This window comes from Schistocerca serialis, chromosome 3, assembly GCF_023864345.2.
Source record: "Schistocerca serialis cubense isolate TAMUIC-IGC-003099 chromosome 3, iqSchSeri2.2, whole genome shotgun sequence".
NCBI classification, from domain to species: domain Eukaryota; kingdom Metazoa; phylum Arthropoda; class Insecta; order Orthoptera; family Acrididae; genus Schistocerca; species Schistocerca serialis.
Genome location: NC_064640.1, coordinates 994,345,153 through 994,368,656, shown reverse-complemented (window position 1 = coordinate 994,368,656; position 23,504 = coordinate 994,345,153). Strand labels below are relative to the sequence as shown.

Sequence of the window (23,504 nt, the reverse complement as noted above, 5' to 3'; positions counted from 1 at the left end):
ATAACTGAGTCACGATAATCACTGTGTCTGGGTGGCACAGTGGTTAATGCAACTGCCTAGTGTAAGCAGGAGATCCCAGGTTCGAATCCAGCACACGTTTTCACTCGTTGTCACTGATTCTACATAAAGTCCTGATGCAGAAGACATTAATAGTTTCTTCTCTTACCTTTCGTCTCTCCCCCCTCCACCTTCAATATACCTAACGTTGCGAAACAAGACTGATCCAACCAACAGAGCTTCTTCCATTGCTCCAAGTTTTATGGCTTCTGCACCATACCCTCCTTTACAGTCATTTGGGTCAATAATGAGTAGTTTTGAAAATTCAGATAGCCTAGAAATTTCCTGTTTCTTTAGTGTCGTTTTGGTGCTGACAGGATTCGCGAGTGAGACATTCAGTTTTCCAGTGACTTTTGCAGTTGTTGTCCTCTTATTTTTCATGACAGTCGTCTTCAATGACTATCTGCCACAATGACTCACCACACACCTTCGTCCGTATTGTGACTTAGGGCTGATGTTTCTCCCACTTTCCTTGCATGTGGTAAAAGTATTCAGTACGGTGTCTCTTGAAATACCAAATACTTTGGCTAGCTTGGTTGCAGAAGCATCCACCATAACAATACCATTAATTCTGCCCATGTTCGAAACCACTTCGCTCCAACATTACGCACTAAGAACGAAAAAAGCCACTGTTCTGGCTACGACTGACACTCGCAACATATTGAGGCCATTTCACAGGTGCGGCGTGTGGTCAGATTCAACAGCACAACCTGCAGGCTTGGCTGGCATCTGCATTTCTATTCAAGAACGTAATTTTCACGGAGTTACCATATCTTTGTCGAATCCCTGTGTATGATGATTATAACCACAGTATGAAAACGTCACCTATACTACATACGGCCTAAGGGAAGAAACAGTGTGTTTATAGACATATATAGTCTTTAAAGATTTTTTTTATACCCAAGCTCATCTTCAGGATGACAGTCTTACTTTTCGAAACTGGTCAATACAAATCAGTTCTGAACACGATCCTGGCTATAAAAAATTCTTTAAAGTACGTTCTGATCACTCCTTCTCATTTCTTATCACGAGAAACTTCAATGGTACGTATTCTTTTCGCATTTTCATTGTGCAAGGGCGTTTCCCTCGCAGATGAATTTTAACTGATTGTAATAGTTCGCGATGTGCGACGTTGCTTATTGCTAGGTAGAGGAATATTTCCGTGAAAAATGTGTACAAAATATTTCTCAACATCCAACAGTTTTCATTAAATGTCTTTGGCGCTAGTCGCAGTGGCAATAGCTATCAACAACATCGATATTCAAAGAATGTGAATTTAACACACCAAGATGGCTGTACGACGAAAACAGTTTTGAGTCCCTATCGAATTGGAACAAATTCTGTGGATGTTTTTGCACTGTGAGTACAAATTAGTTCACTGCTGCAATTAGAAATATCAGTCATGCGGCGAATCTTTTGTTGCACGTGTATTGTATTTGGTACGAATTCCTACGTTGCTAATGAAAACAGATGCGCTTTCCCTGACCAGATCTAAGTATGGAATCTGGGTGAAACTATAGTTTCCAGAGCAAATTAACCGGTCATAGGGTTTGATACGCAGTAAGCATACACACAGGCATCAGAGAGACGTCGCTTGTGCATTTGCATTAGTTGTCATGCTGTATTTCGGTGCAGCTGTTGTGTGATTTGTTTATCATTCATGTTGGACGGGACACAGCCCTGATTGCTCACTTTATAATTGAATATGTGTCGCATATCGGTATAATGAACGTACTGTGCTGTTACAATACGACACAATTGGTAGAAATTACGTAGGTCTGATGTTCTTCGCTATTTGGTCATGCTTGTAGGATGTGTGTAGCTGTCAACAGCAAAGGCCTAGGTGTTTTACAAAAACCACTGCTTGTGAATGTTCGTGAAGTGGTCTGTTTCAAGTGTTACGCGATTATTTGTGCGTTGTACAACATTAGTTCTTGCTAATAGTGACTTGAGCCTCCAGTGATTAATATCCATACTAACAAAATTTGCTGCCACAGTTGGTGGGATGTTGTTGCAACAGGCGCCATATTTTTGTCAAAAGGTATGTTTGGATTTCAATGTATCCTTCAGTATGTAATGTGGCATATTTGTCTCAACGATTTCTTTTTGATTATACGAAAATTTGTGGGTGTCATTCGATAAGACAGTTCACAGGGTAGAGAAAAGTGGTGGCTTATCACTTCCTGTGGAACCTGTCTGTTAGACCTAACATCAGGTTGGTGATAACTTTGCTGCTTTTATTTGTTATGGAATTTGGAAATCTGTTAACATACTGTATAACTACATAACCTTCCGGAAAACATTATACATATTTGATGTGCTGTAAAGACAAAAATTGGAACAACCAGTCATCATGTTGGGTGATGTAAACCCTCTAAATGTTTTTATTGCTACACACAATAATATTTAGCTGCATATTTTGTAATGAAGTTTTAATTTTCAAATGCACATGCGACTTAACCTGTATTTGTCTGAAGCAGTTGTATGTTGTTGTTGTTGTTATCTGGAGGTTTTTCTGCACTCCCCTCTAATGGAGGGCATGAGTTTACAACATATGCTCTGCACCTTGTAATGCACCATCGTTTCTATGTAGCTCTGTTGATAGCTGGCAGAAATGCTGATGGAGTTTATCTAGAAACTTCGTGAACCTATGGAGATATTAGCAGCTCAGGTTTTTAATGGTGATGTTTGTTACAGATTTTCAACTAGATGTTTGAAAAAGTGCCTGTCTTGCACAGGGGTGTGTGGGCAATATATTTCAATACTCTCTTAAATGTCTCTTGTTTTTCATCAATAGGACACTGGAGCATTAGTGCTGTTTTTGTTATAGCCTACCCTTAGCCATTCTTGCCTATTGAAATTTCCAGGTGAAAACCAAAAACATTTCTGTGGTAAATGTTCTTGTGAAGAAAGAGGGTGATCAGAGATGGCATGACAACAGTGGCAGTTAAATGAAGTTTCAGATGTACAAATATCAGATTACAATTGTAAATTCAACTTTATTTTTCGTGTGTTGTAACATCTGAACAAAAAATGTGCACAATGTATACAATATCTTCCAAATGATAGATTTCTTACCTTTAATGATGATGAAAGTAGCTATGAGAATAAAAAAAAAAATCTTGCTGAGTAATTACAATTCAGTGTTGGGCGGGGGGGGGGTGGGGGGGGGGGATGGTGAGAGTAGTTTTTGCGTGTGATAAATACCATCAATTGAACTTACATCTTTCTGTTGTTAGTGGGGTCGTCACAGGTAGTATTTTGATATATCAAGAATCTTTGTTTCAGAATGACAGTCCTTTCTCTCAAAAATGTGGAAGTATTGTTAGTGTTATAGGTGCATTTACTAAGCCAAGATAATAAAACATTAGTCTTGTGCTGTCTTGATGTTGAAGAAAATGATTAGTTTGATGGTTGCACAACAAAAGTAAAAACATAGTTTTTATTGCAACAAAAACATTAGAGTTAATTGTGCTATGCTCATAGTGATTCACATTTTATTTTGGTCACTTGAGCTGCCCATATGAACTGTTAAGTTGGGATAACGTTAACAGCATTTCTTGTCTTCCACTATGTGAAAGAAAAGCAAAATATACTCTTCTCTGCTGATTGAATAATAATTTTAAAGTTCACAATATCTAATGTGATTAATCGGTGAAAGTTTACAAAATAAGGATGTAACAATGGCCTGTGCTGAAGTAATAAGTGTAAATGTTAGGCATTACATGCCCATTTTTCGTGAGTTTATGAGAATAATATTGTTTGTGATGCACTGAATTTTTATGTCACTAATTATGGGCTGTTTTAAAAGTAACCGAATTTTTTTAATGAAAAGTTATCGAATGCATCTCGCTTTATGGAAAAGCCTCTTACATTGTGCTTACTTTTTCTGTTTGTTGTTTGAATGTAATTTTAGTATTGTTATTTAATTTTCAGAGTTTATCTATAAAGTTATTCCATTTGTAGTTGAAGAGAAACTGCAATGTCATCAATTAAATGTTATTCATTGACAAATACTTCATTTTTTTGTAGTTAGCTATGTGTAAGACTTCCTCTTGGAAATAATAATTATCCTTTTGTTTTTGGAGGGGGTCTGCCTTCAACAAAACATAATTTTTCTTTTTATTTCCGAAACATGTTTCACCGAAGTTTAGCATCATCAGTGGCTTATTTATTATCTTTCTTTAAAACAGGAAAATTGGTTGTTACTACTTGAACACACACAAATTTGTGTTTTTAAGACAGTATTCACGTATTTGAAAAACAGAGTTTTCTATATATACCTCATCATCACATGATAGGGATTTCCTGGATTTTTATTTTATTTGATGCAGTTGTTTTGTTTCACAGTGTGTCATCTGCAGCCATGTGGAACTTAATGTAGAAAAGTTATTTACTTCAAAATTTTATGATTGAGCATGTTACGGCTATGCCTGCTATTAACTGATGTTATGTGGAATTTTGTGTGTGTGTGTGTGTGTGTGTGTGTGTGTGTGTGTGTGTGTGTGTGTGTGTGTGTGTGTGTGTACACAACATGTTTAACTGTTCTACATTAAGTTCTATGTGGTTGCAGATGATATCCTGTGAAATGAAACGTCTGCATTAAATAACATAAAAATCCAGGAAATCCACACCATGTGGTAACAAGGTATACATACAAAACTTTATCTTGTTTTCAAATATGTAAACACTGTCTAAAAATACTCAAATTTCTATGTGTACAACTAGTAAAGGGGTCAATCCATATGAAGTGGTCCAGTGATGGTTGGTTGACCATTTTTTAAATATTTTAATTTTGTCCTGTGTTATTGCCCCATATTTGAGAAGCTTAAAACAGTTTTTAAAATCATTTATCTTGCACAGTTACTGGATGGCGGCCATTTTTATTTGTAGGCAAGCAACAATTTTTCAGTCTGGAGACATAAGCGAAAATTTGAAAACCTCTGCACTGGATTGAGTTACAACATTGCGATTCACATGATTGTTTTTAGAAAAATGTCCTCTACAACATTGTCTATTACACAAAATACCCTAAATTCAAAAATAACCAGTCAAAATGACCTCGAATGTGTGGTATCCAAGTTTTCAAAAAAACACTTTTTAGGCTCGGAAATAACAAACAAGGAGTGTGATTTATGAAACTCTATTTTTTTCCTATAGTTAGATATCATACACTGCTAGCCTCATATAGAGCAAGAGCACTTACAAATGTTTCCTCAATATTTTATGAATTTTTGAAATTTGAAAATTTTCATTTTTTGTAAAGTTTGGGGTTAGTTATCTCAGGTGGGACTGTATATAAAAATGATTTTTGCACAGTTTGTACACCTATATGGTAGCAACACACTGTAAAAATTTCAATATTGATATCTGACTGTGAACAAAATTATGAATTTTTGAAAATGAGGAAATAATTCACATTACTCTACAACTGATCGTATGGCTGTTGCCTATTTAAATGGTTTATTGTTTCATTGTAATAAAATTTAATTGTGACATAATTTAGTGAACACTATCACCCAACATTCATTTACTTTATTTATTTTTAATAATTCAATATTAAACAATAGGAGCTTTTGCTTTTGTTCTATGGTAATAAAAATGCCCATTTACGTTTATTGTCAATAAAGAAGTACATTATTGCTAGGTGTGGCATTGTAGAAGTACATTACTGCTAGGTGTGGCATTGGTGTAGTCAGTCTGTTCTGAAACCTCTGTTCGAATGGACGTACATACTTCATCGAGAGTGTAGAATGTGTTATGTGCTTTGTTCTGTCTGTAATTTCTAATTAATTTTGAGAGATTAACTGGAATGCAGTAACATGGATGAACAGTGCTCTGCTGGACAGATGGCAAGTGAAGTGTGTCACAAAACAGTTTGTGGTTCAGTTTCAAAAAACTTGAAAAATGTCAATGACTCTGATGAAGTTACACACTTTGTTTAAATTTCGAGTAAGCTCTTCTTTAACATCAGTGTGTGAGTATCATGAGAAGAAACATATTCTACAGTACAACCACATTTTTGGAAGGAAGTGCTGTGATCCACTTAAAGTTCATAAAAAGCCTATTACTAAAGGTTTGAGGGAAACAAAACTGGAACATTCGTCCTTGTTATGTGAGAGTTAAATAGCTTCCCAAGTGAAACGTAATGTGACTCCTGGAAATCCCCCGTGCCCAAATTTTTACTCAAAAATATTTGTTGTGAAACCACAACCAGAATCATGTAACCTTGTTAATGACACTTATATTCCTAATGAGGAAGCTGTTAGCATGTTGGATTTTGCTTGTTCTACTTTAGATGTATCTCGTGCTTCAAAAATAATAAATTTAAGTAGCAGAAATAGAAAAGTGGCTACTGAAAATAAAGTAAAGCAAATTTCAGACAAAATTAGAAAAGGCTTAGAATCATGCTTTAATAATAGAGATTTCTGAAGAAGAAGAAGAAGAAGAAGACCTACCACCAGCATCATCTGACACTGAATGTTTGAGCTTAATAGAGAAATTAAAAATTAAATGTTCAGTGACATCTAAAGAGAAAAAGTTAAAATTTTAAGTTTGCTCCCTGAAAAAATTGTTCATGAATTCAACGTTTCTCATTGTTTGGTTAAACTAACCCAGAAATCAGTGAAAGAGCAAAGCATTGTGTTCTTCAAAATTTGGCATGCTGTTTTTGTTCCTTCTGCAGCAGTGTTGTGAGTTGTTTTGTGTACCATGGAGGATTAATACCATGTCTTTTTAATTTCTTTGGTGTACTACTCTCAATTGCCATCAGTACTATTTCTTTGAATCCAAACCACATGTGGTCTACCGTTACTTAATCAGAGTGGAAGAAGTGGAGACTTTCTCTTGGGGAGGCATCAAGCGAATTTTTATCTTTTTTAAATAAATGTGTTTTGCATTTATTTTTTGTATGTTTGGATGTTAACGGTATTCAGTCTTGCTACAACCACTGTGTCTCTAATCCCTGAATTCGTCGTTATTTTCTTAACCATTTAAATTTCAAGTGGGCTCCTGAACTAATTGCTGAAAATAATTTCCTGAGAAAGAATTCAGTACAAATTCGAATGATTTTTTTTTTAAATGCCTGCCACTGACTTTAAACATTTATTTTTGCCACCATATCAAGGGTAGATTGAAGTTGCCACCAATTATAACTTTGAGTGGGGTACCGGTTTGAAATGAGACTTGAGTTTTCTTGGAACTGTTTAACAACTTTACCATCTGAGTCTGGTGGTGGGGGGGTTCAGTAAAAGGAACAAACTATTAAAATATTCCAGTTTTCAAGTATAACCTCTACCATTATTTACTCACAGGAACTATCTACATCAATTTCACTACAAGATAAACTATTTCTAGCTGCAACAAACTCTCCACCACCAACTATATATAATCTATCCATTCAGAACACTGTTAGGTCATTTGCAAAAATTTCAGCTGAACTTATTTCCAGTTTTAGCCATCTTTCCATACATAATTATTTAAGCTTCAGTGCTTTCTCTTAGCACTTGGAGCTCGTTGTTTCCCAACACAGCTACAACAGTTTACAGTTAAAATACTAATTGTTGCTAGTTCTACCTTCATGTGTTTGCCCTGCCCCCTCTCAGACTGAAGTTCTTTCTGTAGTTTCCTGAGACCCTCTAACCTTAAAAAACGCCCATTCCTCCCTGACAGCTCCCACTGCTTGTATAGTTGCCTTGTGTGTAGTGGACCCCCTGGCATATTAAGCAGAACCCAGAAACCCATTACCCTATGATGTAAGTATCTACTTCTATACTTCTCTAGCCACCTTCCGGTGCATAGTGGATGGTGCTTTGTGTACCAGTGTCACTGATTATATTTTGGTCTCTTCTAAAGATATTTGTAGGAGGAAGCAATATATTGTTTGAAACTTCTAGAAATGTCCACTCTCAGAACTTTAATAGTAGACCAAACAGTGTTGCAGAATGCCCCTCTTGCAGCATCTGTCACTGGAGTTGGTTGATTGCCTCTGTGATGCTTTTGTGCTTCCTAAGTGTACCTGTAACAAAACACACTGCTCTTTGGATCTTCTCTATTTTGTCTATCAGTCCTGTCTGCCATTGATCCCAACTGATGAGGAATATTAAAGTATTGGTCAAACAAGCATTTTGTAAGCTATCTCCTTTGTGCATGGACTAAACTTCGTGGGGATTCTTCTACTGAATCTCTCTTCCATCTACATTACCCGCAATTAATTTTACGTTGTCATCCCACTTCAAATCTCTCCATACTTGTGCTTCTGGATACAGGGTGGTTATAATTAAACTTTGGCTACTTGAGCCAGTGAGTACAGGAAGCTATTTACTGTATGGTACCAAAATTTTTAGGGATGATGTGCAGACTGTGCACTGCAGGATTTGTGTTATTGTGTAGTATTTATGTTGTGACTTACCATTAAATCCTGGTACTGGTACAGCAATGTAGGGTTGAAACATGGGCATCAATGTGCATTACAGTTACAAGCAATCAACATGGATCTGACCAAGGCAAGCAGGGTTACTCATAAAGCTGTTTTATCAAAATGACAGCAATAGTGCTGCTGCTATTCGCAAGTTTAGATACATTAATGGAATATGACAGGTTCTCTTTCTGCACAGGTATTGAAAACCATGATTTGGAATTTCAGACTAACTGACCATTGAAGAATTGTTCGTGGGAGGTGCAGATGGTCAGTTGTGCAACAAATTGTTGAAGTTACTGTTGCCATGGCCGAGAACACGGGATGCAATGTGCAGTCTTCAAGCATCGCACAAACTGTGTCATGACAGCTGAACATTTCGTGGTCTACCATTATTTCGGGCAGTAGTAGAGCAAACCCTAATATGGTTCCAGGCTGTTATGGATGCAGATGGTCATCACGTTGATAAATGTTTTTAACTTAGTACATGAATATGGTACACAATTAACAGATGTTACCCTCTCATGTGGAAACTAAAATGTGTTTCTTTCAAGAGTTTATTCATTATTTCTCTTCCGTGTGTTCTTAAAAGTATTTCCACAAAGTTTCATTGTCGTCGATCACTCATTTGTCATGGGGCCCTCTCGAGTACTGAAAGTTTAACACTAACCACCCTATATTTTATGAACGTAAGAGTTTCCATTGATTGTTGTGCTACTGTGTAATAATACAGTAAAAGGTCCGTCTATCTGTGTGTTTGCAATATGTTTCATTTCTTTATGTTGATGGTAAGTTGCCACTCCCTGTCCTGAACATTGATCCCCTACGGGTCTTCCTGCATTTCGCTACAGTTTTCTAGCATTGCAATAGTATCATCCGTGGAAAGCCTCATGGATTTTTTATGTTGTCTACTAGTTTATTTATTAATGTTGTGAAAAGTAATGGACCTACCGTATAACTCACCTGGGGCATGCCTGAAGTTACATCTGAAGACTTCACTCCATAATAACATTGTGTTTTCTGAATGCCGGAACTGGGAATGGGCACTTATTGTAAACTTCATTTCAGGCACATTGCAGCATTCACTTTAATGACCTATGTAGTTTGCCAAAAGCATTGCAGGCTATTTTTACTATTCTGTTTATGTATTTATTTATTTTTGCTGTTCACGTAGTCATTGTTTTCAGCTGCTCAGAATCTGAAAACCGAACTCAATAAATTAATGTCAGTGTTAATTTGTACTACTTTTTTTTTTTTTTTTTTTTTTTTTTTCCCTATTTGTTGCTTACACATAATCTTAGTCCCCCCTGCGGGTCCGGGGTAAGAATAGGCCCGAGGTATTCCTGCCTGTCGTAAGAGGCGACTAAAAGGAGTTTCAACCGTTTCGGCCTTCTATGTGATGGTCCCCCTTGGGGTTTGACCTACATTTTTCAAAATTCTACAGAAGTACGAGCCTTTTGGGGAAGGACACCTTACATGGTACATGGTGCACCACTGGTCCTAAGTGCACTAAGACCTTGGCACTTAGCATTGCACCGGCGTTGTAACCGTACCCACTATTCCTCAAATTGGGCCTAAACGCCTGATGGGTTGTCCAAGTTACGCCCATAGTGCATCTCCATCTGCACCAGCGATCATGATGGACTTTCCATGGCACCAGAAATCCAGCACGGTAGCCAGCCCGTTGTGGTGGGGTCGTCATGTACCCTCTAGGTTGTAGCCCCCTGACAACACAGGGATCGTACTGCCGATACCTGAGCTGCACCCTCCCCACGTTGGCCAAGGAGTAGATGCCCGTCTCCTTGGGGCATCAGGACTCCCGGCAACGGTCATCCTGCCAGGTGGCCCTTGCTGCGGCTGGGTGGCGCCCGTGGGGAGAGCCCCTGGTCGGAGTGGGTGGTATCGGGGCGGACGTTTCGCAGATGAAATGTCAACACGTATCAGGTCGCTCTGCGACCGAGTCTTTCAAAAGAAAAGGTACCGTTTCTAGTTCTGGTTCTCCTGCCCTTTCCCCCTTGGCCACTCCATGGGAGGAGGGACAGGCCCGCCGGCTTGGGGCGAAGTACTTCCCCCGCTATTTGGTCTGTTCTCGAACCGATGGGGGGACGTTCGCCACCTCCAAGCCCATGTTCTTTGTTCAGCACATTGAGGACGTCTTCGGGGAAATCAAGGCTCTCAGCAAGATGCGATCAGGGTCCGTTCTTATCAAGACCACCTCTGCCACACAGTCGGCGGCACTCCAGGCGTGCGACCGCCTAGGGGACATTCCAGTATCCATTGTCCCACATCTGGCACTAAATAGGACGCAGGGGGTTATCTTTCATCGTGACCTCCTGCTACAATCTGATGAGGAGCTCAGGGCCAACCTGGAGCGCCGCGGCGTGCATTTCGTCCGGCGAGTCCAGCGCGGCCCCAAAGACCGTCGCATCGACACCGGGGCCTTTATCCTCGCCTTCGAGGGGGACGTTCTCCCGGAGAAGGTAAAGGTGATGTGCTACCGGTGCGACGTGCGACCTTACATCCCGCCTCCTATGCGCTGTTTTAGGTGTTTGCGCTTTGGGCACATGTCATCCTGGTGTGAGGCTGAGCCCCTTTGTGGCGATTGTGGACGTCCTCTTCGTGAGGAACATACATGCACCCCACCACCTCGGTGCATTAATTGTCCTGGCGTCCACTCGCCTAGATCCTCAGACTGCCCCGCCTATCAAAAGGAGAAGAAGATACAAGAAATCAAAACTTTGGATCGGCTCTCTTATTCTGAGGCCAGGAAGAAGTATGACCGCCTTCATCCCATGTCACTGACCACTTCGTTTGCCTCAGTTGTGTCCACTCCTTCCGCGGTATCCTCACCCCTATCCTGTCCCCCCCCCCCCCCCCCCCCCCGCCTCCTCCGCCCATCAGGGGGCTCTGCCTCCTCCTCGCAAATCCCTCCCTTCCAAATCCTCCTCCCCCGTGGCCCCCACCCCCTCTGCCCCAGGGGCCACCCTTCCTCCTCCTCCTCCTCCCCCCACGCCACCTGAGAAGCGATCCTCTTCTCAGGCGTCCTTCGGGGAAACGTTCCGGACCCCAGCTTCCGAGGTCCGGTGTTCCAAAACGGACCCCGCGCGTGAGGACCTTCTTCGTGTCCAGCCCACCATCCCTGTGCCTCCTCGGCCTTCCAAGAAGGCCTCCAAGAAGAAGTCTCTATCCCCCTCTCCACCCCGGCGCGTTTCGTCTGACGCTTCATCCGTGAGTCGCTGCTCCCGGCCGTCCTCAGTTTCGCCGGGACGCTCTGCTGCCAGGCGCTCCGCCGCCAGGCGCTCCGCCGGCCTTTCGTCGGCAAATGATGCGGTCTCTCCTACACAACCAGGGACAGCGGCCGCAGCTGGCGACGAGTCGATGGAACCGGATCCGCCTCCTGTCGGTTGTAGCGTTGTTCCCTCGCAAACTGGCCCTCCGCAGCCATCGAGGTGACCAGCTCTTCCCCCGTCTCGTTCCCCCAACTTTTTGACTGGCAATGGCGTTGTTTCATTGGAACATAAGAGGTATTCGATCTAATCGGGAGGAATTACAACTGCTCCTCTGCCTGCACTGTCCGCTCGTCCTTGGTCTCCAGGAAACCAAGTTGCGCCCGACTGACCGTATTGCCTTTACCCACTATACCTCGGAGCGGTATGACCTCACCCCTGTGGACGGTATCCCAGCTCATGGTGGGGTCATGTTGCTCGTTCGGGACGATGTCTATTACCATCCCATCCCATTGACCACCCCACTCCAAGCAATAGCTATCCGCATTACTCTTTCTGCTTTTACTTTTTCAGTTTGTACCATCTACACTCCACTGTCATCTGCTGTTAGTCGGGCTGACATGATGCACCTGATCGTTCAGCTTCCCCCGCCGTTCTTACTGTTTGGCGACTTCAATGCCCATCATCCCCTTTGGGGCTCCCCTGCATCCTGTCAAAGAGGCTCACTCTTGGCGGATGTCTTCAACCATCTCAATCTTGTCTGCCTCAATACCGGTGCCCCGACTTTCCTCTCGGACTCTACTCATACCTACTCCCCGTTGGACCTCTCGATCTGTTCTACCACTCTTGCCCGTCGGTTCGAGTGGTATGTCCTTTCTGACACCTATTCGAGCGACCACTTCCCCTGTGTCGTTCATCTCCTGCACCACACCCCATCCCCACGTCCTTCGGGCTGGAACATACTGAAAGCTGACTGGGGACTTGACTCCTCCCTGGCGACCTTTCCGGACCACGATTTTCTCAGTTGTGACAGTCAGGTCGAATACCTCACAGCTGTTATTATCAATGCTGCCGAACGTTCCATACCTCGTACTACTTCTTCTTCACGTCGCGTTTCCGTCCCCTGGTGGAACGAGGCTTGTAGGGACGCTATCCGTGCTCGACGACGTGCTTTACGCACCTTTCGCCGCCATCCTACGTTGGCGAATTGTATTGAATACAAACGACTCCGAGCGCAATGCCGTAGAGTCATCAAAGACAGCAAAAAAGCTTGTTGGGCCTCTTTCACGAGCTCCTTTAACAGTTTTACTCCCTCTTCCGTCGTTTGGGGTAGGCTGCGCCGGCTGTCGGGCATTAAGGCCCACTCCTCGGTACCTGGCCTGACCTCAGGTAATGAGGTCCTTGTTGATTCTGTGGCTGTCTCCAACGCCTTTGCCCGCTTTTTCGCGGAGGTTTCAAGCTCCGCCCATTACCATCCTGCCTTCCTTCCCAGGAAAGAGGCAGACGAGGCTCGGCGACCTTCCTTCCACTCGCTGAATCTGGAAACTTATAATGCCCCCTTTACTATGCGGGAACTCGAACGTGCGCTTGCACTGTCCCGGTCCTCTGCTCCGGGGCCAGATGCCATTCACGTTCAGATGCTGGCACACCTTTCTCCGGCGGGCAAACGCTTCCTTCTTCGTACCTACAATCGCGTCTGGACCGACGGTCAAGTCCCCATGCGTTGGCGTGACGCCGTTGTTATTCCTATACCCAAACCCGGAAGGATAGACACCTTCCTTCTAGTTACCGCCCCATTTCTCTTACAAGCTGTGTCTGTAAGGTGATGGAGCGCATGGTTAATGCTCGGTTAGTTTGGATTCTTGAATCTCGACGGCTACTTACCAATGTCCAATGCGGCTTTCGTCGCCGCCGCTCCGCTGTTGACCACCTTGTGACCTTGTCGACATTCATCATGAACAACTTTTTGCGAAGGCGCCAAACGGTAGCCGTGTTCTTTGACTTGGAGAAGGCTTATGATACCTGTTGGAGAGGAGGTATCCTCCGCACTATGCACAGGTGGGGCCTACGCGGTCGTCTGCCCCTTTTTATTGATTCCTTTTTAACGGATCGAAAGTTTAGGGTACGTGTGGGTTCCGTATTGTCCGACGTCTTCCTCCAGGAGAACGGAGTGCCTCAGGGCTCCGTCTTGAGCGTAGCCCTTTTTGCCATCGCGATCAATCCAATTATGGATTGCATTCCACCTCATGTCTCCGGCTCTCTCTTTGTCGATGACTTCGCGATCTACTGCAGTGCCCAGTGAACATGCCTCCTGGAGCGCTGCCTTCAGCGTTGTCTAGACAGCCTCTACTCATGGAGCGTGGCAAATGGCTTCCGGTTCTCTGAAGAGAAGACGGTTTGTATCAACTTTTGGCGACATAAAGCGTTCCTTCCGCCATCCTTACATCTCAGTCCCATTGTTCTCCCATTCGTGGACACAACTAAGTTTCTAGGGCTCACGTTGGACAGGAAACTGTGTTGGTCTCCACATGTCTCTTATTTGGTGGCCCGTTGTACACGTTCCCTTAATGTCCTCAGAGTTCTTCGTGGTTCATCTTGGGGAGCGGATCGCACTGTCCTGCTTTGCTTCTATCGGTCCATAGTCCAATCGAAGCTGGATTATGGGAGCTTCGTCTACTCGTCCGCTCGACCATCCCTCTTACGCCGGCTCAACTCCATCCACCATCGGGGGATACGTCTTGCGACCGGAGCCTTCTACACTAGTCCTGTCGAGAGTCTTTATGCTGAAGCTGCCGAGTTACCATTGACCTACCGGCGCGACGTACTGCTGTGTCGGTATGCCTGCCGGCTGTTGTCTATGCCCGACCACCCCTCTTACAAGTCCTTCTTCGCTGATTCTCTCGACCGTCAGTACGGGTTGTATGTGTCTGCCCTGCTGCCCCCCAGAGTCCGCTTCCGTCGCCTGCTTCGACAATTGGATTTTGCCCTCCCTACCACCTTCAGAGAGGGTGAGAGCCCGACACCACCTTGGCTCCAGTCTCCGGTTCGTATTTATCTCGACCTCAGCTCACTCCCGAAGGAGGGTACTCCGGTTGCAGTGTATTGCTCACGGTTTGTCGAACTTCGTGCTCGACTTGCCGGTCACACCTTTATTTACACCGATGGCTCCAAAACTGACGATGGTGTCGGCTGTGCCTTTGTCGTCGGGGCCGCCACCTTTAAATACCCGGCTCCTTGACCAATGTTCCAGCTTTACGGCCGAGCTTTTTGCTCTCCATCAGGCCGTTCAGTATGCCCGCCGCCACCGCCATTCATCGTATGTACTCTGCACTGACTCACTCAATGCTCTTCAGAGCCTTGGGGCTCCTTATCCGGTCCATCCCTTGATTCAACGGATACAGCAGTCCCTCCATTCTTTCGCTGATAATGGCGGTTCTGTCAGCTTTCTGTGGGTTCCCGGACATGTAGGAGTGCCTGGGAATGAGGCTGCGGATGCTGCAGCCAAGGCTGCAGTCCTCCTGCCTCGGCCAGCCTCCCATTGTGTCCCGTCATCTGACGTTTGTGGGGCTGTATGTAAGAGGCTTGTGTCGTTGTGGTGGGATGCTTGGTCTTCCCTCCAAGGAAACAAGCTCCGGGCAGTAAAACCGCTCCCAACTGCTTGGACAACTTCCTCCCGACCATCTCGGCTCGAGGAGGTCCTTCTGACCAGGTTGCGGATTGGGCATTGCCGGTTTAGCCACCGCTACCTGCTCTCCGGTGACCCAGCCCCGCAGTGCCCTTGTGGTCAGGCATTAACGGTGCGCCATGTTTTATTGTCGTGTCCCCGTTTTAGTCAATTTCGTGTTGTCCTGTCCCTGCCATCTACTTTACCGGATGTTTTAGCTGATGACGCTCGAGCAGCTGCTCGTATTCTGCGTTTTATAACTTTAACTGGCTTGACCAAAGACATTTAACCTTTTTACTTATTTACTCTGCATCTTTGTCAGGTCCTTCTGGTGTCCCCCCATCCCCTTGAGTTTTAGCAGATTCCATGTTCTCTAACACCAGTGACTGGGCGCTAATGACCTCAGCAGTTAAGCGCCCTTAAACCCTACCAAAAAAAAAAAAAAAAAAAAAAAAAAAAAAAAAAAAAAAAAACTTAGTGTTGCTGAATTTAATTTTCAGGTCTGCTTTGAAACTTGGTATACAGAGTTACTGCATTAATATTTGAAGGCAAACAGCAATGTCATCAGATGAACAAATGAGATTCATAGAAGTTCCATTGCCACGCCGTTTTTCTTCTTCTAAGATTACAAATCTGAAAATCTTGTGTAGGAGTTCTGAGAATAGGTTTAATGGCATGGAGCCTCCTTACTAGACTCCACTTTGTTTTAAAGTTTTGAAAATCCTGAAGAATTCTAATTAAAGCTGTGGCAGTGATGTAGGCTATATGTTAGTTTGTGTGCGGACATAGGTTAAATCAGTGTCTTGTTTCTCAAGGGCTGCCAGTATAAATTTTGTTAAAGCTGAGTCACAAACTTTTTCAAAATTTGTAAATCTTGGGAGAAGTAATTTATACTCATTGTTCCATTCCATTCTGTAACTTTGTTCACAGACTGGAAGTCATTAGTTTAATAAAAGCTAGTTTGTTCCTTTGGTTAATTAAAATCTAATGTTTCTTTTTTTCTATATTTCTGGTAATGATTTTAGTAAAGACATTTCACATTATGAAGAAATAATAATTAAAGTTTTTGCTTATAGCTTGAACCACTTTTATCCACCATCTCCAGCTGCCTCTCCTTTCTACATAGGCCACATCAGGCATCACTCTTGCAGTGACATTATCTTCATTGTTAACTGTATTTTCCATTAAAGTCCTGCACTATACAAATGTTTAAAAAAATATTAAAATGCTTCTAGATTTTTCTGTCTGTTGTTAGTTACTGATCAGTCGTCTTAAGGGGAGTTAGAACAGGAAATTTTTTTTCACATTTTCGGATTTTTATCTTATTGTAAAATTTGCAATTTTCCGAATAAAATTATATGTATATATCACTTATAAACTCTCATGGGAAGTATTGTATTTTTTTAAAAATATAATCTACACCAGTTGAAGACGTTAAAATTTTTACGTGCATTACTTCAAGATTTAATAAAATTGGTAATTGTTTATATAGAAGGCTGTGGATTGCTGTGTTATGAAGGTTAAATTATGTCAGAAGCAGTTCCGTGTTGTTTCATAGTATAAACACGCATTGTATGTTCGAAGTGGTAATGTTTTTCCGAGGAAAAGTGACGAATAGATTTTTAAATCCCTCAAAAAGTAAAGTATGACGCCAAAACGAAGTGTTTTTAAGAAACGTGGGTTTCATGGTATTAGATTTTCGAATAAAGGGAAACATTGTGTTCAGCATGTGTTGTGTGAAGTTAGACAATGAAATACACAAAAACTCTTCAGTATCTAGGGAAACACCCATTAGTGCTTCGAAGATTAAAATAAAACATTGTGATGCAGTTTTCTCAAAATGAAGGTGATGTAAATGATAGGTTAGGTTATATTCTGATAGATTTACACATCCTAACAAGGGTGTTAGGTGAATGTGTGTGTTGTAAAATATGTGGAGAGCCAGTTAGTTTACACAAAGACAGTGAGGTATCAAATGGACTAGCCAGGAAACTTAACATTAATTGTGCTAGTTATAAATATACTCATTCATTTTGGAATTCTGATAAGTGTAAAGATTATTATTTTGAAGTAAATGTTAGGTGGTTTTATGGATTGAAAGCTATTGTCAAAGGACACACTGCAGCAGAAACAATGTGTGCCGTGATGAATATGCCACGTCCATCTTGTAAAATTGACAAGTATGCAGGATTTATTGGAGCTGCTGTGGAATCTGTTGCATGAGAGTCAGTGAAGGGTGCTGCAAACAGAGCTGTTGAAATAAGTGATGGTATGACTGACATACCAGTAGCTTTTGATGACACTTGGCAGAAGTGTGGCTACAGTTGTAAGAATTCTGTTGCTGCGGTGACCAGTGTGGATACTGGAAAGGTAATAGATTTCCAGATTTTAACCAAACATTGTTACAAGTGTAAATCAGGGAATTAAGAAGAGCATATCTGTGACAGAAATTATGAAGGGACAAGTGGTGGTATGGAGGCCTCTGCAGCTATTGACATTTTTAGTCAATCTGTGAATGAAAGGGGAGTGTCTTACACAGAGTTCTTAGGTGATGGAGACTCTAAAGCATATAACAATGTATTGGTCATGTCCAGAGTAGAATGGGCACCGGGTTGAGGAAGTTGAAACAAAGTTTGAGAGACAAGAAACTTTCTGATGGCAAAACCATAAGAGGCTGGGTGACAGACAAAATGATTGATGGACTTCAGTAGTATTATGGGATGGCCATTAGAAATAATACTGAGGATTTGTTGAAAATTAAGCAGGCAGTATGGGCTACCTTCTTCCACAGGCTGTCAACTGATGAAAAACCAGTACACCACCTTTGCCGTCCTGGACATAATTTATGGTACAATTATTGCAATGCCCAGTACTCAAACAGTCCATACAGCCATAAATATTCCATCCCAGCAGCAGTCATGGATATCATAAAACCTATTCACAGAGACCTGGCAAATCCTGAATTACTTAAGAAGTGTTTGCATGGTCAGACTCAAAATTGCAATGAGTCATTCAATAATCTTATTTGGACTTGCTTAGCAAAAAATGGTTTCGTTGGAATGAAGACACTAAAGTGTGGGGTCAGTGATGCTGTTATTGCTTTTAATGATGGTAACATTGTTAGGGTGAAAGTGCTAAAAGATATGGGATTAATCCTGTAGCAAACTGCATCAGAGAACTTTAATAGATGGAAAAGATTTGCATTGATAAAGCAGAGTTTATAGCACAGTTGGCCACTAAAGAGTCCAGGAAGAAGAAAAAACTTGTAACACGATCAAGAGGATGATATACAGTATGGTGCTTCTGAGTGGCGAAAAATAAATAAAATGAGCATATATTTAGTGTGTTACAGACTTTTGACTCTTTAGAAGCCATTCCTGAAAACTTAAGTTTTCTGTTGCATTTTTCTCTCAATCTCAGAAACCACTTTGAGTAGGGTATTCAAATTTTCAGGGAGTAATAACACATATCCTGAGTCTACTGAACTAAAAGAACAACATAATGTTATGTATAATTAAAATTATTTAGGATAACGTACAGCAAAGTACATAAGATTTTAACTGTGTAATTAAAAAATTGTGTTTCTGGAAGTAGTGGCTGGAATGCAATTATTGTAGTTCAGCAGACTCAGAACATACAGTTTAATGTCCCGTAAAAGTTTCATGTCAATGGCTACAGTGATTCCTGAAATACAGGGAAGCAGAGTCACTAAATTTGACATTGTTGGGATAGTGCATTCCAACTCCCATTAACTGATTACATTTGATGCCAATCCATCTTAAGTATCTGTTTTGTTTCTTCATACTTGTTATATTTTCAACCCACCTGGATAGCCATGTGTGTTAGCATGCTACTTGTGGTATTTGGGATGTGGATTGAATCCGTTTTTTAGTGGATGGTGTGCTGGTCAGCCTGGATGTGGTGTCTTTAGATGGTTTTCCACATCGGGCTAGGTGAATTCTGGGCTGGTACCAAAGTCCCACCTCTGTTACATGATTTGCAAACACTTGGAAACAGTTTGCACACTTTCACATGGGTAACACTACTCACAGATAATGGTATTCTTCCCCAGGGGTGTTAATGAGGTGGCAACGGGGGAGGGCCCCTGGTCACCTCTTAAATTAATTATGCCAAATCAAATAGTAACCAACCGACCCCACATAGTTGTGGGACAGAGGCACAAGAAAATTTCATTCAATCTTTTCATTTCCTCCTGATACATTTCAGAGTTTTGTTTAATTTAGCATATTGTGTCTTGATTGTGTTACACTTGAAGTATGTGTGGATGAAAATTTGTACAGACAGCTCTTTATCAGCATGTCCTCCTTATTATGAGCACTCATTTTAACTGCTATGCTATCTGAGTGTGCCTGCAGGCCTGATTCACTCTCTCATAGTCATTGATGATTCCTCTTATGGTGACCAGACACTACAGCCAGATGTTCTATAGTGTGTGGTTGTTGTGTCCGGAAATGATAGTAGGAAACATGAAAATGAAAGTTTGAACTGGGCCTCAAGGCATGTTCAGAAAGATGAACAGTCAAGGTGAAAGCTTGTGCTGAATAAATTATCATGACATATTCATTGTATAGCAGTTTCAACCTTTCTGAATGATTATTTGTGGTAATATTTCATGCTGACTGTTATATCCTGAAATATTTGAGGCATTTTTGTTTCATTAGTTGCTTTATGAAAGTAAGTGTTTCTCATGGTTGTCACAATAGTGTATGTTACATTCACTTACTAAGTAGAGGAAAATCCAAACTTGAAATTTTGTCAATGGAAGTTACGTGAAGGAGTCAACATGATGGTAATGCTTATTATGATGATGTGCCCCATATTAACAACATAAAATAGCAATTTTGTGTAGTGACAGTAAATTGATATTAGTGGTAAAATGGTTCCATAGTGGGTCTTCTTGTTGAAGAGTGCATGTTAAATGGTGAAATATACTGTGTAATATTTTGGAGGCAATTAGGGAACAACAACATTGAAAAGTGAAGTTAATTTCACTGTATGTTTATTTAGTGTTCTCTTTCACACTAAAACTCGAATGAAAATGAAATTTCATAGCATGCACTTGTTTTGGTATAGCAAATAAAGGGTTTTCCAGAAAGTGCATCCCACATTGTTAAAATATTTTTACCCACAGAACATTGACATTTGTATGAGGTTATATGCAACGAAAATATCAATGTTGTTGAGGCACCAAGCCACTTAATATATGCACTCAGCAGTAAGCCATTAATTTTATGGAAGCGAGGGCTCTCAGAATCCCACTAGGTGAATAGTTCCTATTTGAGGATTAGTGGCTTTGGATGCATTTAATTTAAGTATTAATGCCCACCTCAGTAGTTCAGTGCTGTTGTTCTTATTTTTATTTTTGTTGTTGTCTTCAGTCTGAAGACTGATTTGATGCAGCTCTCCGTGCTACTTAATCGTGTGCAAGCCTCTTCATCTCAAAATAACTCCTGGAACCTACATCCTGTTGCTCCTGCTCACTGTGTTCATCTCCTGGTCTCCCTCAACAGTTTCACCCCTCCCCCACTTCCCTCCAGTACTAAACTAGTGGTCCCTTGATGTCTCTGAAAGTGCCCTATCAACTAATCCCTTCTTTTAATCAAGTTATGCCACAAATTTCTTTTCTCTGCAATTCTATTCAGTATGTCCTTATTTGTTATATGATCTACCCATCTAATCTTCAGCATTCTTCTTGAGCACCCTATTTCAAAAGCTTCGGCTCCTTCTTGACTAAAATGTGAATCATCCACATTTCACTTCAGTGAAAGGCTACACTCCAGACGGATACCTTTTCCTAACATTCAACCTATATTTAAATGTTAACAAATTTCTCTTTTTCAGAAACACACTTCTTGCCATGGTCAGTCTGCATTTTATACCTATCTACTTCAGCCATAATCAGTTATTTTACTGCCCAGATAGCCTTCCCTACTACCATCTTTATATGCTCATTCCATTTCGTATTGCTTTCGAACATTACACTATATATTTGATTGAGAGAATGCGCGAAGCATTCAACCACTACCACCGTCATACCTTAGCAAAAGATCTTGCTAAAAACCCAAGGAAATTCTGGTCTTACGTAAAATTGGTAAGCGGGTCAAAGGCTTCCATCCAGTCACTCACTGACCAGTCTGGCCTGGCAGTGGAAGACAGCAAAACGAAAGCTGAAATTTTAAATTTAGCATTTGAGAAATCTTTCACGCAGGAGGATCGTACAAACATACCGGCGTTTGAGTCTCATACAGATTCCCATATGGAGGACATAGTGATAGACATCCCTGGGGTTGTGAAGCAGCTGAATGGGTTGAAAATAAATAAATCGCCAGGTCCTGATGGGATTCCAATTCGGTTTTGCAGAGAGTACTCTACTGCATTGGCTCCTTACTTAGCTTGCATTTATCGCGAATCTCTTGCCCAACATAAAATCCCGAGCGACTGGAAAAAAGCACAGGTGACACCTGTATATAAGAAGGGTAGAAGGACGGATCCTCAAAATTAAAGACCAATATCCTTAACATCAGTTTGTTGCAGGGTTCTCGAAATATGCTCAGTTCGAATATAATGAATTTCCTTGAGACAGAGAAGTTGCTGTCCTTGCATCAGCACAGCTTTAGAAAGCATCGCTCCTGCGAAACGCAACTCACCCTTTTTTCACATGATATCTTGTGAACCATGGATGAAGCGTATCAGATGGATACCATATTCCTTGACTTCTTGAAAGCATTTGACTTTGTGCTCCACTGCAGACTCCTAACTAAGGTACGAGCATATGGGATTGGTTCCCAAGTATGTGAGTGGCTCGAATACTTCTTAAGTAATAGAACCCAGTATGTTGTCCTCGATGGTGAGTGTTCATCGGAGGTGAGGGTATCTTCTGGAGTGTCCCAGGGAAGTGTGGTAGGTCCGCTGTTGTTTTCTATCTACATAAATGATCTTTTGGATAGGGTGGATAGCAATGTGCCGCTGTTTGCTGCTAATGCTGTGATTAATGCAGATGAATAGGAAAAAGAATCCTGTAATGTTTGACTACTCCATTAGTAGTGTAGCACTTGACACAGTCACGTCGATTAAATATTTGGGCATAACATTGCAGAGCGATATGAAGTGGTACAAGCATGTAATTGCAGTTGTGGGGAAGGCGGATAGTCATCTTTGGTTCATTGGTAGAATTTTGGGAAGATGTGGTTCATCTGTAAATGAGACCGCTTATAAAACAGTAATACTACCTATTCTTGAGTACTGCTAGAGCGTTTGGGATCCCTATCAGGTCGGATTGAGGGAGGACATAGAAGCAATTCAGAGGCGGGCTGCTAGATTTGTTACTGATAGGTTTGATCATCACGCGAGTGTTACAGAAATGCTTCAGGAACTCGGGTGGGAGTCTCTAGAGGAAAGGAGGTGTTCTTTTCGTGAATCGCTACTGAGGAAATTTAGAGAACCAGCATTTGAGTCTGAGTACAGTACAATTTTACAGCCGCCAACTTACATTTCGCAGAAAGACCACAAAGATAAGATAAGAGAGATTAGGGCTTGTACAGAGGCATATAGGCAGTCATTTTTCCCTCGTTCTGTTTGGGAGTGGAACGGGGAGAGAAGATGCTAGTTGTGGTATGAGGTACCCTCCGCCATGCACCGTATGGTGGATTGCGGAGTATGTATGTAGATGTAGATGACTGTCAAGCAGAATACCACTAATACTGTATTCAAACATTATAGGATTGTTTTTCCTACCCATCTGCATTAATGTACATTTTTCTACACTTACAGCAAGTTTCCATTCATCACACCAACTAGAAATTTTGTCTAACTCATCGTGACACTCACTCAACAGTGTCATCTTCTCCACTCTGCCTTTTAACTTAGCAGTTGCCTCTCAGCGATATGCAGATACGCATTTTGAAATAAGACAGTTTCAGACCGCCATTCCCTGCTTCCTTCGGATTAGCAATCACATTTCGCACTTTGAATTCATTGCAAATTCTTCGAGCAACTTTGATGTATCAGTACAAATATGACAAATAATGAAAAGATAACCACCTCACTATCAGGCCTTTAAGCGAAACGTAAAGTTTGAAATAATCAAATATTTTTAAATAATTGTTTCCTGCAATCGTTT

At 41.7% G+C, this 23,504-nt stretch overlaps 1 protein-coding gene across 2 annotated transcripts in view; it reads left to right on the top strand.

Annotated features, from left to right (window-relative positions):
* Window positions 1-1,337: 1,337 nt before the first annotated feature.
* LOC126471445 (sarcolemmal membrane-associated protein) overlaps window positions 1,338-23,504 on the top strand; it is a 354,795-nt gene continuing 332,628 nt past the window's right edge. Inside the window, exons 1-2 of one of the 2 annotated variants that reach the window (XM_050099625.1) lie at window positions 1,344-1,416; window positions 4,631-4,705. The gene's annotated coding sequence lies outside the window, so the exon portion shown is untranslated. Of the gene's footprint in view, window positions 1,417-4,630; window positions 4,706-23,504 lie in introns of both variants that reach the window. The other variant, XM_050099624.1, reaches the window with a different exon arrangement.